The sequence below is a fragment of the Trichosurus vulpecula genome, chromosome 2 (assembly GCF_011100635.1).
Source record: "Trichosurus vulpecula isolate mTriVul1 chromosome 2, mTriVul1.pri, whole genome shotgun sequence".
Taxonomy (NCBI): domain Eukaryota; kingdom Metazoa; phylum Chordata; class Mammalia; order Diprotodontia; family Phalangeridae; genus Trichosurus; species Trichosurus vulpecula.
In genome coordinates, this window is record NC_050574.1 from 162,915,818 (window position 1) to 162,935,483 (window position 19,666).

At 38.5% G+C, this 19,666-nt stretch overlaps 1 pseudogene; it reads right to left on the reverse strand.

The window, feature by feature from the left end:
* Positions 1-11,776: 11,776 nt before the first annotated feature.
* LOC118836832 lies at positions 11,777-12,729 on the reverse strand (annotated as a pseudogene).
* Positions 12,730-19,666: the final 6,937 nt, after the last annotated feature.

A 19,666-nucleotide genomic window follows, 5' to 3' on the forward strand; every position in this document is an offset into this window, starting at 1 on the left:
CTTGTGTGGTATTAATGAACAAAGCTAACCCCCCTGATTTCTCATTTGAGCTGTGTCACTGATACATGCCTATGTGCTCATGCAAGTATATTTTCTACTCAAAAATTATGCAAGTCTAAAATGCAAAGTAAGATATAATTCTGAGTGGAATGTATATGGATACATACATAATGATAAGATAATTTCTGATAACTTTCTTCCACTATTTAAGATAATCATGTCATATGGTTATCTAGATTCTGAAAATTACAGCATGAGATTGCAACCCCAGGTCTGGGTTAACCAATTAGTTTCTTGTTTTACCTAAAAAAGATCTTCTTCCCTTTGCCATCTGTTCTTTGATCTATAAATCATTATCTTCTCTTAGCTACTTTTTGAGTTGAATCTCAAAAAGAGCTAGAGATTCCATGAGGTGGAGGATAAGAAGCAAAGTATTACAGGCATAGTGTACAGCCTGTGCAAGGAGCTCAGAGATGGAAGATAGGGCATTACAGAGAAGCAAATAAGCCAATTAGGTTGTAACACTGAGCGAACAAAATGGAGGGACGGATGTTAATCTAGACAGGATTTCTTTTTTTGATCAAACACCCCTTTTTGTAGCATTATGGTGCCTATGGACCCCATCTCAAAATAGCATTTTTAAAATGCACAAAATAAAATACATAGAATTACAAAGGATACCAATTATTTTAAAATAAATTTATGCAAAAAAACTCACAGACCCTACCTTAAGAACTATTCATATAGGATGGAGACAAGACAGTGGAGTAAAAGCAGAAACTTGCATGAGCTCTCCCCCAAACCCCTCCAAATACCTTAAAATGACTCTAAACCAATTCTAGAGCAGGGGAACCCACAAAATGACAGAGTAAAACAAATTTCCAGCCCTAGGCAACCTGGATGGTTGAAGCAAAGGTCTATTGCACTGAGATGGGAGAGGAGCACAGTCCAGAGCAAAACACACCAGCACAGACTAAGCCCCAGGAAACCCAGAGCAGGCCTCAGGGGACTGAATCATTGGCAGCTGTGGTGGTTTCAAGACTTTTCAATCCACAAATGCCAAAAACAACTTAGAAGGTCAGTAGGAAAGGTCTGTCAGACATGAGTGAGAAAAGAGCACAGTCCAGCCCCGGCAGGGAGGAGGGGAAGCAGCTGCTTCTGGTGCTCTGAGCCCATAAAGCTCTGGGGGTCGAACAGCTAATCAAAAGGAGATTACGGGGGTCGCTTTGCTGGCACTGAGGCAGGATTCTCTTGCTTTGTGCTCTGCCCATGCTTGAATCTAGGTCAGAGTCCTGGGTGGCAGTCCAAGGTTGAGGAGGAGTGCTGGTGTGGCAGAGCTTGTGGCAGCAGTGGAAGGGGGACATTTCTCACAGTCCCAAGGCAGAAAAGAGTGCTTGTGGTCACTCACAGACCAGAGCATAGGCCAGGAGAGGAGTAAACACCTCTCCTTTGATCATGTCACCTTAGAGGAATTGAAAAGTTACAGGTCCCTAGAAATATCTCTGAAAACAGCTGCACAAAACCCCTGAAGCTTGGGATAGTACACTCTCTACACTGGAAGCAGAGCCCTACCTTAACAAAGAGTTAAAAAGTCAAGTAATTCGTGGGCAAAATGAGCAAACAGCAGAAAAATACCTCAAGCTATAGCTTCTTACTTTGGTGACATAAAAGATGAAAACATACAACCAGAAGAAGACCACAAAGTCAAAGATCCTACATCCAAAGCCTCCAAGAAAAATATGAAGTGGTCTCAGACTATGAAAGAGCTCAAAAAGGATTTTGAAAATCAAGTAAGAGAAGTACAAGAAAAATTGGGAAGAAAAATGAGAGTGATGCAAGAAAATCATGAAAAACAAGTCAACAGCTTGCTAAAGGAGGACCCAAATAATATTGAAGAAAATAACACCTTAAAAATACACTAGACCAGGGGCGGAGCCAAGATGGCGGCTGGTAAGCACGGACTAGAGTGAGCTCCGTACCCAAGTCCCTCCAAAAACCTATAAAAATGGCTCTGAACCAATTCTAGAACGGCAGAACCCACAGAACAGCAGAGGGAAGCAGGGCTCCAGCCCAGGACAGCCTGGATGGTCTCTGGGTGAGGTCTATTCCACACGGATCTGGGAGCTGGGAACGGAGTGGAGCAGAGCCCAGCCTGAGCGGCGTGGACGATCCAGACCAGAAGCCGGGCGGAGGGGGCCCTAGCGCCCTGAATATGTGAGCTGCGGTAGTTACCAGACCCCTCGACCCACAAACACCAAAGACTGCGGAGAAGGTTAGTGGGAAAAGCTGCGGGAGTGGAAGGAGTTCGCGGTTCGGCTTCTAGCCCCGGGGGCAGCGGAGGTGGGGCAGCTACAGCTGTTGTTACTTCCGGCTCCAGGCCCACCTGGTGGGAAGAATTAAGTGGCAGATCACAGCAGGGTTGCACAGCCTGCCGAAGATCTGAGCCCAGTCTGGACTGGGGGTCCTTGGGGAAGGAGGAGTGCGGCTCTGACAGAGCTGGCACCTCCCCCCCAAACGTAGAACATAGAACTCTGTAATCTACAAGCAGTCATACCCCACTGAAAAACTCAAGGGTCAAGTTAGTTGGTTGGGAATATGGCCAGGCAGCGAAAACGCGCCCAGATTCAGTCTCAGACTTTGGATTCTTTCTTTGGTGACAAAGAAGACCAAAACATACAGCCTAAAGAAGACAACAAAGTCATAGAGCCTACAACAAAAGCCTCCAAGAAAAACATGAACTGGCCCCAGACCATAGAAGAACTCAAAAAGGATTTGGAAAAGCAAGTTAGAGAAGTAGAGGAAAAATTGGGAAGAGAAATGAGAAGGATGCGAGAAAACCATGAAAAACAAGTCAATGACTTGCTAAAGGAGACCCAAAAAAATACTGAAAAATACACTGAAGAAAACAACACCTTAAAAAATAGACTAACTCAAATGGCAAAAGAGCTCCAAAAAGCCAATGAGGAGAAGAATGCCTTGAAAGGCAGAATTAGCCAAATGGAAAAGGAGGTCCAAAAGACCACTGAAGAAAATACTACTTTAAAAATTAGATTGGAGCAAGTGGAAGCTAGTGACTTTATGAGAAATCAGGATATTATAAAACAGAACCAGAGGAATGAAAAAATGGAAGACAATGTGAAATATCTCCTTGGAAAAACCACTGACCTGGAAAATAGATCCAGGAGAGTAATTTAAAAATTATTGGACTACCTGAAAGCCATGATCAAAAAAAGAGCCTAGATACCATCTTTCAGGAAATTATCAAGGAGAACTGCCCTGATATTCTAGAGCCACAGGGCAAAATAGAAATTGAAAGAATCCATCGATCGCCTCCGCAAATAGATCCCAAAAAGAAATCTCCTAGGAATATTGTTGCCAAATTCCAGAGCTCCCAGATCAAGGAGAAAATACTGCAAGCAGGCAGAAAGAAACAATTTGAGTATTGTGGAAACCCAATCAGAATAACCCAAGATCTGGCAGCTTCTACATTAAGAGATCGAAGGGCTTGGAATGCGATATTCCGGAGGTCAATGGAGCTAGGATTAAAACCTAGAATCACCTACCCAGCAAAACTGAGTATCATGTTCCAAGGCAAAATATGGATTTTCAATAAAATAGAGGACTTTCAAGCTTTCTCAGTGAAAAGACCAGAACTGAATAGAAAATTTGACTTTCAAACACAAGAATCAAGAGAAGCATGAAAAGGTAATCAAGAAACAGAAATTGCAAGGGACTTACTAAAGTTGAACTGTTTTGTTTACATTCCTACATGGAAAGATGATGAGTATGATTCATGAGACCTCAGTATTAGGGTAGTTGAAGGGAATATGCATATATATATATATATGCATATATATATATATGTTTATGTATATATATAAGTGAATGTGTATGTATGTATGTATCTATGTGTATATGTATGTATGTGTATGTATGTGTATATATATATGTAAAAGAGAGAGAGCAGACACAGGGTGAGTTGAGGATGAAGCGAAGATAGCTAAAAGAAATAAAATGAAATTAAGGGATGAGAGAGTAACATACTGAGAGAGGGAGATAGGGAGAGATAGAATGGGGTGGATTATCTCCCATGAAGGTGGCAAGAGGAAGCAGTTCTATGGGAGGAGGGGAGAGGGCAGGTGAGGGGGGAATGAGTGAACCTTGCTCTCATCAGATTTGGCCTGAGGGGGAATACCATACATACTCAGTTGGGTATCTTACCCCACAGGAAAGAAGAGGGAGGAAGATAAAAAAAAAATAAAAGGCGGGGGGATGATGGAGTGGAGGGCAGATGGGGGTGGAGGTAATCAAAACAAACACTTTGGAAAGGGGACAGGGTCAAGGGAGAAAATTCAATAAAGCGGGATGGGTTGGGAAGGAGCAAAATGTAGTTAGCCTTTCACAACATGAGTATTGTGGAAGGGTTATACATAATAATACATGTGTGGCCTAGGTTGAATTGCTCAACTTCTTAGGGAGGGTGGGTGGGAAGGGAAGAGGGAAGGGAATTTGGAACTCAAAGTTTTAAAATCAGATGTTCAAAAACAAAAAAACTTTTTGTATGCAACTAAAAAATAAGATACACAGGCAATGGGGCGTAGAAATTTATCTTGCCCTACAAGAAAGGAAGGGAAAAGGGGATGAGAGGGGAGGGGGGTGATAGAGGGGAGGGCTGACTGGGGAACAGGGCAACCAGAATATACGCCATCTTGGAGTGGGGGGGAGGGCAGAAATGGGGAGAAAATTTGTAATTCAAACTGTTGTGAAAATCAATGCTGAAAACCAAATATGTTAAATAAATAAATTGCATTTAAAAAAATAAATAAAAAAAAAATACACTAGACCAAATGGCAAAAGAGGTTGAAAAAGCCAATGAGGAGAAGAATGCCTTAAAAATCAGAATTGGCCAAAGGAAAAAAGAGGTCCAAAACCTCACTGAAGAAAATAATTCCTTAAAAATTAGAATGCAGCAAATGGAAGCTAACGACTATGAGAAATCAAGAAACAATCAAACAAAACCAAAAGGATGAAAAAATAGAAGACAATATGACTTATCTCAATGGAAAAATAATTGTCCTGGAAAACAGATCCAGGAGAGATAATTCAAAAATTATTAGTCTACCTGAAAGCCTAAGGAAAGCCTAGTTTACATGTGTTTGAGTCATATATTTGTGACCTCAGAAGCTTTTAGGCCACATGGGTTTAAGTCACATGTTTGTGATGCTTTTAGGTCACGTGGGTGAATCCCATGTTTATGACTCACCTTTGACCTTGAACAAGATATATAAACCCAGAGGTTGGTGTTCTCCCTTGGGGCTCTTGCTCACTGGAAGAGCAGCATTTGTCTCTGGCCAAGTCATTGCTAAGAGCTCCCTGGCTCATGAACCCAGGTGTTGATGCTTTCCTGGTAACTATGAATTGTGATTTGGTCTGTTTATATTGTGTATAATTGTAATTTGTTTGTATTTGCTCTGAGGTTCAGGGTGCTGGCTTTTCCTCCTGAACTAAGTGAATGATATTTGTATGTTGGATTAAAGTGAGATTGTTAACCCCCTCACATGAAGCAGATCAAAAGAACCTATGTTGGCAGCTCTTGCTGCTGGTCTTGTTGGGTCTTACACCTCAACGGCCGCTGCTACCTCAATTGTTGCTACAGCCAGCTAGAGATCCTGAGCCCCAGGGGAGTGGGGCCAGCAAGTGCCAACACCAGGACCCTAGGTGTGCCTTTGCAAAGCCAGGGGAAATGGCAGGCACCAATGTGGGCATCAACCAGTGGCTGGGCCTATCCAGCCCTAGGGGAGGAGGTGACCTCCAGTGGCCAGACCACCCCCTCCCCAACATTTCACACTGCAAGCTTCAGTGTAACCCTGGGGAAACTCAGATAGACCTGGCCTTGGCACACACCAGCCAGCTCCAGCTCAGCACCAGGTGAGCTGCAGCATTATATAGCTTCTAGCTGACAGAACCAGAGGCTACAGCACACAAAGACCTAGCAACCAGGACCCTAGCTCCTACCACAATGGGACAGGGCTCCCGGTGTCCCAGAGACAAAGATCCACTTTAAAAGCCAGGAAAAAGACAATCACCATGAATTAGAAGCAAATTAGAAAAGTAAAGACCATAAAATCTTACTATGGGGTCAGGGATGATCAAAATACATAGAAGAGGATAGCATTGACACTATACACACATCTGAAACCTCAAAAGGGAATGTGAACTGGCCTCAAGCCCAAAAAGAATTCTTGGAAGAGCTCAAGAAGGAATTTCAAAGCCAAATTAGAGAGCTAGAAGAAAAAATGTCCAATGATTGAAAAATACAATAGATAAAATGAAAAAAAATACTGAAGAAAACAACTCAAAAAGTAAAATTGGCCAAATGGATAAGGAGATAGAAAGCCTATCTGGAGAAAATAACTCCTTAAAAGGAAAAATTGACCAAATAGAAAAGGAGGTACAAAAGCTAACTGAAGAAAATAATTCATTAAAAATTAGAATTGGGCAAGTAGAAGCTCATGGCTTTATGAGGCATCAAAAATCAGTTAAAAGAATGAAAAAATAGAGGAAAATGTAAAATATCTCATTGGAAAAAACAACTGACCTGGAAAATAGATCCAGGAGTGAAAATCTAAGAATTATTCGCCTACTGACAAGCCACGATGTAAAAACAGCCAAGAAATCATCAAGGAAAATTTCTCCGAGGTCCTACAACCAGAGGGCAAAATAGTCATCGAAACAATCCAGTGATCACTTCCTGAAAGAGATCCCAAATTGAAAACTCCAAGAAATACTACAGCCAAATTCCAGAATTATCAGGTCAAGGAGAAAATACTGCAAGCATCCAAAAAAATTCAAATAGCAAGGAACTACAATCACAGTCACATAGGATCTTGGAGCTTTTATATTAAAAGATCAGAGGAATTCGAATATGGTATTCCAAAAGGTAAAGGAACTTGGACTACAACCAAGGATCAACTACCCAGAAAAACTGAGCATAATCTTTCAGGCAAGGAGATGGGCATTGAATGAAATAAGGGATTTCCAGACCTTCCTGATGAAAAGACCAGAGCACAATGGAAAATTTGCTCTTCCAATACAGGACTCAAGAGCGCCATAAAAAGGTAAACCGGGAGAAAAATAGAATAAAAATCTTGTTATTCAATAAGACCAAAATGTTTACATTCTTATATGGGAGGATGATACTTGTTAATCTTGAGAACTGTATATTTATTATGACATTTAAAAGGGATGTACATAGATAGAGGGTGTGGGTATAAATCAACTGATGTGATGATAAAAAAAAACCTAACCAAGAGGTGCAAAGGGATTGTAATGGGAGAAGTGAAAAGGAGGAGGCAGAAAAGGGTAAATTACATCACTGTTTCAACTATCCAGCTAGCAGCTGTTCTGGGGGTGAAAGACCAACACAAGTCCAACAACAAGCAAGCTACCAGCATGCTGCAAAAGCCCAGCTTCTTTTGATCTGCTTTGTTAAGGAAAGCAACATTAAGGGGTTGACAAGTTTACTTTAATCCAGCATACAAATTTCATTCACTTAGTTCAGGGGAAAAAGCCAGCACCCTGAACTTCAGAGCAAATACAAACAAATTACAAACAGACCAAATACAATTCATAGTTACCAAGAAAACCAAGTCTGGACACCCAGGCAAGCTGGAGGGCTCTTAACTACAGCTGCCCGGAGTCTCCACATCAGTGCACCACCAAGAGTGAGAGCCCTCCAGGTCGTAAACCTGGATGCTGGGACTTTGTTAAACTCTGGTAACTTTGTATTGGGATTTGAAACAGGCAAGGTCTGTCTGTTAATGTTTGTAATTTGTTTGTATTTTGCTCTTAAGTTCAGGGTGCTGGCTTTTTCCCCTGAACTAAGTGAATGGTATTTGTATGCCAGAATAAAGTAACCTTATTAACCCCTTAACGTTGCTTTCCTTAAGTAAAGCAGGTCAAAAGGACCTGTGTTGGCAGCTTTCTGAGTGCTGGTTGTTGATGGATCTTATACCTCCACAGAAGCTGCTAGCTAGATTGTTGATAAAATCACAGGAAAGCCAGAAAAACATATTATAGTAAAGGGAAAGGAGAGAAGGAGACTGTTTCAGTTTTACTCATTGTATTTGATTCAAGAAGGGAATAACTGTAATCTGTTAATTATAGAAATCTAACTTGTCCTACAGGCAGTAGGAGGGGAAAGGGGAAAGAAAAAGGGCAGGATGGTTAGAAGGAAGGGAAGAAGTAGTAAGGGAAAAGGTAAATAAAAGGGAGGGGGCTGATAAAAGGGAGAGAAGAATGAGGGAGGCAGTGGCCAAAAGCAAAAATCTTTCCAGGAGGGGAAGGGAGAAGGGAGAAGTAAGAGCATAAACAAGTGGGAAATAGGATTGAGAGAAAGACACAGATAGTAATCATGACTGTGAATGTGAATGGAATGAACTCTCCTATAAAGTGGAGGTGGATAACAGAATAGATTAAAAACCATAATCCTACAATATCTTGTTTACCAGAAACACATTTGAAGCAGGGTGATACACACAGCGTAAAGATTAAAGACTGGAATAGAATATATTATGCTTCAGCTGAAGTAAAAAAAGCAGGGGTAGCAACCCTAATCTCAGACAAAGTAAAAATAGATATAATCAAAAGAGATTTTAGGGGAATGTTCACTTTACCACTGTACTTTTTCTGTGAATGATTTCATGGAACTTAGCTATTTAGGGAATTCAGAAGCAAAATCTAAAAGAAATTGGAAGAGACTATACTATTGAAATCCCAAAGTAAAAATTTTTCAATTACTTGGTATTGCATAAGAAAAATTGTGCCAACTGGCAAATAGGAGATTCAAGGGAGGGAAGAAAACTAGTTCTATAGACAGAACAGGATAGGACTGGAAAATAAAGACATGATAGACTGAAAAAGTAATGAAACTTTTTGTTCTTATACCTAAACAAAAAAAATTGAGTGTGCATCTCCAATATGTTAAATGCTCAATTACATATACTGTTGTTCAATCATTGCAGTTATGTCCACTCTTCATGACCCCATTTAGGGTTTTCTTGGCAAAAATACTGGAATGGTTTGCCATTTCCTTCTCCAGCTTGTTTTACAAAGTAGGAAACTGAGGAAAACACAGTGAAATGACTTGTCCAGGATCATAAAGGTAGTAAGTGTCTGAGGCTGGATTTCAACTTTGGTCTTACTCACTCCAGGCCCAGTGCTGTATTCACTGTGCCCCCTAGCTATACTACCCTACTAATGTATTATTAATGTCATACCTGTTTGACTAAGTTCTCCCACAAAGACTACAGATATTGTTACTATTTATTTAAGAGTCTAATGAAAGGGAAGTTTCACTGGTAGTTTGGAGTTCCAGTTGCAACTTACTTTCTAATGCGCTTTTTACTAATGGAGGCAGGGAAAGAAATTGTGGGTTTAACTTTGATCTATGGGAATCCATTAGGAATCTGTGAAGAATATAGAGAGAAAGAAGATTTCTGTTAGAGAAATCTTAACTATTCTTTTATAAAGAAACATCATAAACAGAATTTTATGAAGAAGACTTAAGGAAGTCAAGGTTTAAAGTATATTCTGAAGAACCGTTACCTACGGTGGCTGAAGACAGAACAGAGGAAAAATAAATAACTTACTTCCTGAGAGATTTAAGTTCCCAGTCAAGATTAAATAAATTATCTAAGAAGGAATATTGCAGAAATGAAAGAGAAAGAAAATATATCAACATATATATGTATGTATGTATATATGTACACACATATATTCATTTACAGTGTATATACAAAATTAATATAAGATTATCTTGTGACAGAAGGCACAAATTGCTAGGAAAATTAGGAAAGGATTCATGTAGAAAATAGAACTCAAAATGAGTTAAAGGAAACCAGGAATTATAAGAGTTTTGGGTGAGCATGGAGTACATTCCAGATAGCTTGAGCAGGAAATGCAAATCACCAAGATGAAAATGGAACGTCATGCATAAAAGGCAAATAGATCATTAATTCATGATATGGGAAGAGAAGCAACATCTAAGCAAATTGGAAAAGTAGGAAGAAGCCAGGTTGTAAAGATAAAACTCTTTATATGTTACAAGTATCATGTATCGAAGAAAAACATATTTTCAAAATTTGCTGTCAATTGGCTTCTCATAATAAATGTCATAGGACAGAAAAATAAAAATGCTTTTTCAATCCTGGTTATTCATTCAATTTGACAAGGGCAAGGAAACTTCCTTCAGGAAAGGTATTTAAGTCAAATCACCTTGCTCCAATCTCCTACATATTGTAACTTTTATAAGAATCTTTCCTACTAGCAATTGTTTGCAAAGAATAAAAATGTTTTTCCTCAAAACAAGTATCATAGTTGTCAATTTCCCATCATATTCTAGTTGTAAATAGACTGCCATTAATATTACACTGGGAATGTATAATTACTCTTCTGAGCCACAGCAGCAATATGTTTACTGTGGGAGTTGGAAAACATCCGTATCACATTCCAATAGAGGCAACTATGCCTAGATGCATAAGGGACTGGGTTGGGAAAGAAGTGAAATGAAATTACCGTGGGTTTTCAAGTTGGGGACAAATTATGCTTTGTGTCCCTATCCAATTTTTGTTAAAATCTTGACAGAAAGGGGCAGCTAGGTGCTGCAGTAGATAGAGCACCAGCCCTGAGGTCAGAAAGATCTGAGTTCAAATCCAGCCTCAGACCAGACACCTGACATTTAGTAGTTGAGTGACCTTGGGCAAATCACATAACCCCAATTGCCTCACCAAAAAAAACCCACAAACAAAAAAATTAAAATCTTGAGGGAAAAACAAACAAAATTGCAATACCAAAAAGGATTGTGAGGTAAGTGATGTTCAGTTTGTTGGGTGCAGGGGGAGGGGTATGTAAGGAGGTAGAATCATATCTACATCATTTGGACATTTTATTACTATTTCCTAGAAACCTACATTCATGTTAACTAGGCAGCTTTTGGCCATCAAAATTTACCATCCTTTGGAGAGGGGAAGGAGAGAGAAGGAGATGGAGCAGCCTGCTGGTGGATCAACCAGCCATGAGTCTCTCCTAACTTCAGCCCATCCTTCATTCTGACACCAAATTGATCCCTCTCACAGTTTGATTTGTGTGTGTGTGTGTGTGTGTGTGTGTGTGTGTGTAATTAAAGGGGCCACCATTTGTGTTACTTCTTAAAGGGGCTTATTCACTGAATGGGCATTACCTCACTCAAAGTGAGAACCTGAAAGGACATTAGCCTAAAAGGGTCAGGGTCTCCCATTGCATCCTGAGCCATCTAATGTCATCCTAATGAATATCTGGTCACTGGAACCAGATGCCTCTGAAGGAGAAAGTGAGGCTGGTGACCTTGCACGGCCCTCACTCACTCAAATCAAAGTAAACTGCAAGTCATGTCATCATCTCATTAATGTCACGGTCCTCTTCGAGAATGAAGGACAAACACAACAACAACATTCATGTATTGCTTCTATATCTACAAATGAAAAATCTGAAGTCCACTAAAGTTAAGGGACTTACCCAATGTCATAGTGAAAGAACATCCAGGATTAAAACCCTAATCCTCTTGGTCTAAAGCCAGCACACTTTCCACTACATCTTTAAACCAAAGGAACTAAGTCCTACTGGTAGAATATTGGGCATTAGAGAATGGAGAGAAAAGAATTTGGATACATTCCTACCTGAGAAAATTTTAATTAATCAAGGGAAAAAAGGAACTTTAGGCCCCTGAATTCAAATCAGATTATGAAAATCTTATTCCAGTTCTGGAAAACATTCTTCTCCTCAAGGTTTTCCTCAAGGCAGCCTGAACATCTTTATTCCTCAGACTATAAATGAGGGGGTTTAGCATGGGCCCCACATTTGTGTAAAAGATTGAAGCTACTTTACTCTGGTCTACAAACCCTGATGAAGAGGGTTGGAGAAACGTAAATGAAGCTGACCCAAAGAAAAGAGTGATCACAATTATGTGGGAGCTGCAGGTGCTAAAGGCTTTGGACCTGCCTTCACTGGAGCTGATGTTCAGGATACTGGATAGGATGAGAGCATAAGAGGTAAAGATGGAGACACTAGGCACTGTGATGTTAATGCTCACAACAATGAAAACCACCAGCTCATTGACATAGGTGCTGGTGCAGGAGAGCTGGAGGAGAGGAAGGATGTCGCACATGTAGTGGTTTATGATATTGGAATCACAGAAGGACAGTCTCAACATGCATCCAGTGGGGGCCATTGCACAGCAAACCCCATTACATATGCCCCACCCAATAGCCATGAACACACCTGATTAGACATAATAACATTATACAGCAATGGATTACAGATGGCAACATAATGATCATAAGCCATTATTGTCAACACATAGATTTCAGAAATAACAAAAAAGGAGTAGAAATAGAGCTGAGTCATACACCCTGAATAAGAGATATTTTTTGTTAGGACAAAATTAATCAACATTTTGGGAGTAAAGACAGAAGAGTACAAGAGATCTATGGAAGATAAGTTGAAGAGGAAATAGTACATAGGAGTGTGAAGCTGGGAATTCATCCTGATTAAAATGATCAATCCCAGGTTTCCCATTATAGTGATCACATAGGTCCCCATAAACAGAAGGAATAGGGGTAGCTGGAGCTCTGGTTGATCTGTTAAACCTGCAAGGATGAACTCAGTCACTGAAGAGGCATTTTCCAAAGCCATGCTCCTCTTGAGAGATCTGAGAAGAGAAAAATCACACTGGAAACAAAATAAGCTCAATGAACCCTATTCCCCAGTTTTGAAAAAGCACCAATTTTGAAAATGTCTGGAAACCACCATCACCATGCTGTGAAGGTTCTATTTTTATCATACCCAAGATAGCCTGGGATTTTGGTTGGGCTGAGTAATAGCCTGCAGGAGCTGAACAATTACAGAAAATTGTTCCTGATTTCCCATGCAGAGTAACACTTAAAGTTCCTCACATCGCAAAGCAAAAGGAAATCAAGGATCCTCCATAACACCCCTCTACTGGTCACCTCAGGTAAATACTTTATCTACTATCCTCATGTAAGATGTGAAATAAAACCTCAAACAGGTTTTACAAAGGCCTCTTGTCAGCATGTTATTATTAGTTATATTAATTGTTAGTGATATTACTTATAATTTTATTAGTAATAAAAATAATAATTGCAAGCACTGATACAGTGCCAATTATGTGTCAGACACTTCCCTAAATCCTTTACAAATACTGTATCATTTGATCTCACAACAACACTTGGAAGTAGGTGCTATAATTTTGTTATATAGTATATAGTTATATAGATATAGTTGAGGAAATTGGGGCAGAGAGTAAGTGGTATTACTCAAGGTCACACAGATAATAGGGACCTGAGTTAGATTTGAACTCAAGTCTTTCTGATTCAAATCCCAGGTTTCCATTTACTACACCACCTAGCTCTCTGCAGACCAGGTCCACATTCCCTTTCTCTGACTATAGGGTCCTGAAGAAGTATGGGACTAATGGTAACAAGGGCCCCAATTTCTTTTCACATTCTCTTCTCCACTCTCACCTAGACTATACCAAAAGACCAACAAATGAGTCAGTGACAGAGGTCAGGGATATGATTTTATGGAATCCTAATATCTCCTGATTGGCAAGACAGAGAGGGGAAAACAGCAGTAAAAATCAAAATGTGTTACATACTCACCCTTCTCATGCTTAGGCATTTCACTGTTGGTCCTTACTACTTTTCAGCCCCTGCATGATGAAGGAGAAATTTTTCTGATAAGGGTGATCAGAAATTCTCTGAGACACTGATACTAACTTTTCTACAGAGACAATCAGAACACACACCTCAGCCTCTGAATTGACTTGGGAGATGTTTTCAGCCATAAAGATCACAGGTTCTTGCTGTGACTTCACCTGCACAATCTGCTCCAGCTACAGGATAGGAAATAATACCTACGGATGTCACCAGAGTCAACAGGTGATAGGAAACTGAAGGCTTTATTCTAGGTATGAAAATCTCATGGACCCAATTGAAAACACAGGATACAGCAAGTTCTCTCCTTGGGAGCAGACTGTTCAGGGAGAAGGAATTACAAAGTCCATGTTTACACACTACACCACAGAGCTTATTTTTTCTCTTAAGACAGTCAATCCTCTAATCAACCCTTAACTTCACATAAGGGATTGTTGATTCCCACACTCTTTCAGTTCCTTCCCCAATTTTCTTTTCTCACCTTGGTTCTAACTGAGAATTTCTCTCTTGAACAGTGTCTTATGCAAACCCAATTACTAGGACTACTCTAGGTGATTCAGAGAATAAAGGGAGAGTATGAGATCAGAGGGTTAGGAACCCTAACTTAGTTCTCAAGGGGATACATGGGAGAATGAGAAGTCTATATGCTTCTGTCAACATGAAATCAGGATAGTTAAAGAAACTTATTCTACTTCTGTTCAGAGGAAAATATTCTCTCCACTATCTGTAATACTAAAAAAGGCACATTAATGTTTTAAAGAAGTTAGACCCTCCACCCTTATGCACCATTTGGATACATGGGAGTTTGTGTTAACTACATGCATGTACACCCACATTGGACTTGCTTCTCTAGGTATAAATTGCATACATCCACCCCCACATCCCAACAAATTATAAGTTCCCTGAGGACTACTATTGTTTTGCTTTTTGAATAAATGAAGGAATGCATAAATAAAGGAAGGAGGTAAACTTGGGGTATCAGTCATTGTGCTCTTTGATAAGAATAGGATAGCAATAATCCCCATATTGTAATGCTTCCTCTCTTACTATGTACCCCATCATGGTTCCTAAAGAAAACTTTTAAAGCACTTATTTAACCCCAATTAGAGACCTAAATAAAAATTCTGAAAAAAAAAACAAACAAGAGATTACGAAAAATGCAAAGAAAAAAACTCACTGAATTAGTAAATGACTAAGAACTATTGAAGAAAAAATAAAGTAATATCTAATTTATTATTAAAAGAAAGTGGAAATTTCAATTACCAGTATCAAGAATAAGAAGGGAGAAATAAAAACAAATTAAAAGGGAATAAAGGAAATTATTAGGAATTATTGGGTCTAACTAGATGCCAATAAAACTGAAAATTTAAATTAAATGAATGAATGCTTTTAAAATATAAGAAGCTCAGATCAATGAAATAATGGAGAGTTTAAATAACCTAATATCAGAAGAATGAATTGAATGAGCCATAAATTAGTGCCAAGAGAAAATTTCAAAGACTATGTGGATTTAAAATTTAATTCTATCAAGCATTCAAAAAAATAATTCTAATATTACACAAACATTTTAGAAAAACAAGAAAAGAATCCTATAAATTGCCTCTATGATAAAAATATGGTCATGATATCTAAATCATAAAGAGAAACAAAAGAGAATAATAGACCAATATCTTTAATGAACAATATAAAAATTTAGATAAAATGTTAGTGACAAAGAAGGCTACAGCAGCATATAAAAATGATTACATCTTATTACCAACTGGGATTTATACCAGAAATGAAGGTTGGTTCAAGATTAAGAAAACTATAAACACAAAATATCATATTAATAATTAACAATAAAGTTTTTATCATTATATCGCTCAATGAAGAAAACAATTTTGACAAAATACAACACCCTTTTCCATTTTTTAAAGTTCAATACCAAATGGTAATAAATAGATTGTTTCTCAATATAATAAGAAATCACTATCTAAAATGAAGAGGCTAATTATATATAAAATAAGAATGCACTAGAGACTTTAATAATAAAATCAGGGGTAAAACAAGGATGTCCATTACATTCACCACTATTCTTTAACGTAGAAATACTAGTCTTAGCAATAGAAAAGAAAAAGAAGATGGGGGATTAGTGATGGGCACAGGAAACAAAATGATCACATATGTATAATATAATGGTTTAGAGAATCACTGAGAGTCAACTAAAATTTTAATCATGACAATAAATTCAGCAAAGTACCAGAATATAAAATAAATGGTCAATATTTCTATATATTACTAAAAATCTCACAGGAAGAAATAGAAAGAAAATTTCCATTTCAAATTAACTGCAGAATTTCTAAGAATAATTGGAAGTCTCACTCCTCTGTCCTCTATGCTTAGAAATTATATAAATACAACTACAAAACACTCTTGACAGAAATCAATAGGGGCCCAAATAACAGGAGAACTATTCATTACTCATGGGTTGAATAATACCATATAACAAAAATGGTATTAGCTGTTTATTGTTTTCAGGCTCATATCAATCAAACTACCAAAGGATTATTTTCTTCAATAGCAAAATTCATCTGGAGTGGTAAAAGGAATGTAGTCTCAAAGGGGAAAAGTTAAAAGGGGTATAGAAAAGATTGTAGAAAAACCAGATCTCAAATGATACTACAAAATAGTAATTATCAATATTATTTGGAACTGGTTAATTAATCTAACAGATTAGTTATGAAACATGCAGAAGTAAATAAACACTATAACAAAGAATAGCATGGATTTTGATCAATCCAAGACCCCAACTAAAGGGGTAAGGAAGCACTATTCAACAAAAACTTTTAGGGAAACTGGAAAGCAATTTGACAGAAATGAGCTTGAAACCAATACCTTAAGTTCCAAAATGTATAGGCTCCAAACGGATATGACTTAGATACAAAAGGTAACATCATGAGCATATTATAGGAGCAAAGAAGAAATTAATCTTTTGGACCTAAGGATATGGGAAGAATTTGTGATCAAACAAGTGCTAGAGGGGATCTAAAAAGATAAAATGGGAAATGTGATTACATAAAATGAAAAGATTTTGCACAAATAAAAACTAGTACAGCTTAGAAGAGAAAGAGTGAATTGTAGAAAAATCTTTTCAGTAAGGGACTCAGATAAAGATCTGCCTTCAATGATATGTAAACAATTGGTTCAAATTTATAAGAATAAGAGACAGTCCACTATTGATAAAGGATACATGTATAGGAGCATGAAATTTTCAAAATCTAAGCTACCAATAGCCACATAAAAAAGCTTCAAATCACTAAAAATTAGAGAAATGCAAATTAAAGCAACACTAATCAAACACATCATTTGGATAGGTTGATTAAAAAAGGGGAAATGACAAATGTTGGAGGGCTGTGAAAGAGCAGGCACACTTACGCACTGATAGTGGAGCTGTGAATTTTTCTAACCATTTTGGAAAGCGATTTGGAATAATTCCTAAATGTTATAAAGTAAATGTTAAACTAAACTGTGCAAACCTTTTTACCTAGCAATTCCTCTACCAGGTCTTCCCAGAAAAAAAAAAATTAAAGAAAGAAAAAAAATGATCCATAAGTATAAAAGTATTTAGAGCAGCCCTTTTGTGATAGCAAAGTAATAAAAATTAGGGGTCCCCAACAGTTGGCTAATGGTTAAACAAAATATAGCATATAAATGTAACAGAATAATATTGTGATTTAAGAAATGATGAAAGGTGGGCAGCTAGGTGGAGCCGTGAGTAGAGCATGGGCCCTGGAGTCAGGAGGACCTGAGTTCAAATGTGGCCAAAGACACTTGACCCACTTACTAATTGTGTGACCTTGTACAAGTCACTTAATCCCAATTGCCCTGCCTTCCCACCTCGAAAAAAACCTGAAAAAAAGAAAGAAATGATGAAAGGAATAGTGTCAAAGAAATTAGGGTTGATTTCTATCAAGTGACAAAAGAGCAGAGTGAGCAGAACCTAGAGAGCCATTTATATAATAATATTAATGCAAAAATGTTTCATGTCACTGGAAGGATCCCCGTGTTTTCTGAACTTTCTGGATCTCTGTTGTGTCTTCCCACTTTGATTTATATTACCCACTACTACCATACATGGGCCATGCCTTTTTGGCTCACTGATTATAGGTTCCATTATAGGTTCCAAATTTCCCCCAGGCTCCTATGAGGTTGTTTTCAAGTCCATCTCTCAGTTCTTTTGTCAACCATATTCATTCCTTTGATTCAGTTCAAAAAGCATTTAATAATCACCTACTATGTATCATGCATTGTGCTAGATACTAGAGATTCAAAAACAAAAATGAAACAGTCTCTGCCTTCAAAGAGCTTATATTCTAGTAGATGTAAACATATACAAAGATAAATACGGGTATTTGTGTGTATATGCACACACACATACACATACACATACATATACATGAAGGTAATTTGGGAGGAAACTGGGAAGATCAAGAAAAGGCCTTATATAAGAGGCATTATTTCAGCTGAGTCTTAAATAGAGCTAGGGATTACATGAGGTAGAAGATAGAAAGCAAAGTATTACAGGCATGGTGTACAGCCTATACAAGTTGCTCAGAGATAGAAAATTGGCAAATAGGCCAATTTTATCCAAAATGGAATGAATGACATGGAGTAATGGAAATCACTTTAGATAGAATTTCTTTTTTGGGTCTAGGATCCCTTTGACAGCATTATGGTGCCTGTGGACCCCATCTCTGAATAAGGTTTTTAAACACATAAAATAAAATGCATAGAATTACAAAAGATACCAATTATTTTGAAATAAAGTTATCCAAAGTTATCACTTGTTGGGAGTCCTTGACCAGCAAGGATCCCTGTCTCAGTATGCAATGATGAGGCGGGAGTCAAGATGGAAGGGACTCTAATTTATTGGGAGAAATCATCCATTTTTATAGGGTTTGCACTACATGAGAATAAGCAAGTAGCCAATGGGTGTGAGGATGACAGCATGAGAAAGACCAGAAATGTTGAAGTGGGAAAGGACAGCGATGTTGCAGTACGGGTATACTGTTGACCTTTGTTTCAGTATAGGTATCGGCATGGGCATGGGAAGGATCTGGATTGTTGCAATGTATGGTGCACTATGATATCTACAAGGGTATGGGAAAGATCAGGACTGTTGCAAGGTGGTATCTGTAGGGGTATGGGAACGAGGGGAATGTTGCACTACAGTATCTACGAGGGCATGGGAATGCTCAGGCATGTTGCACGATGGTATCAGAGCCATATGGGCTACATGAGACACGAGGCAGGATGTCCCCATAAAGTATCAAAGATGTTCCAGTAAGTAAAGTAACAAAGCACTGCATTAGGCAATGGTTCAAGAGCATTAGGTAATGGCCAGCTGGGTCCCTCCTTCTGGGCTTGTGTGTCCCTCATGGACAGGCTCTGCCTGCATGCGTAGGTAGACTACAGGGGCTTCCCAAAGGCGGAGGCCCTCCCTCCGTGTGCCTGCCATTCCACTCCTACTAAGCCTGTCTGGTTTACCAAGGAAACAGGCCAAGTGCTAGGGTCCCAACAGCCCCGGGGTTGGCACCAACCCCTTACAACCACTGACCCATCTTAAGAACCACTCATAGAAAAACAAGTTGGAGCTGGATTATAAAGGACTTCAAAGCCAAATACAGCTTCAATTTTAATGTAGGATCAAGGAGCCATTGACACTTATGAAGCAGTATAATGGCATTGTTATGTCTATGCTTTAGAAATACCCATTTCAAAACTGAATGAGGGATGATAAGGAAACATATTAATGCCAAGGAGGTGAATTACTCTGATTTTTGAGGTTAGATATACAGAGAAAGAGGTGAAGAAACTATAAATGAACTAGGGTTTTGTGTTAATAGTGAAATGAGGAT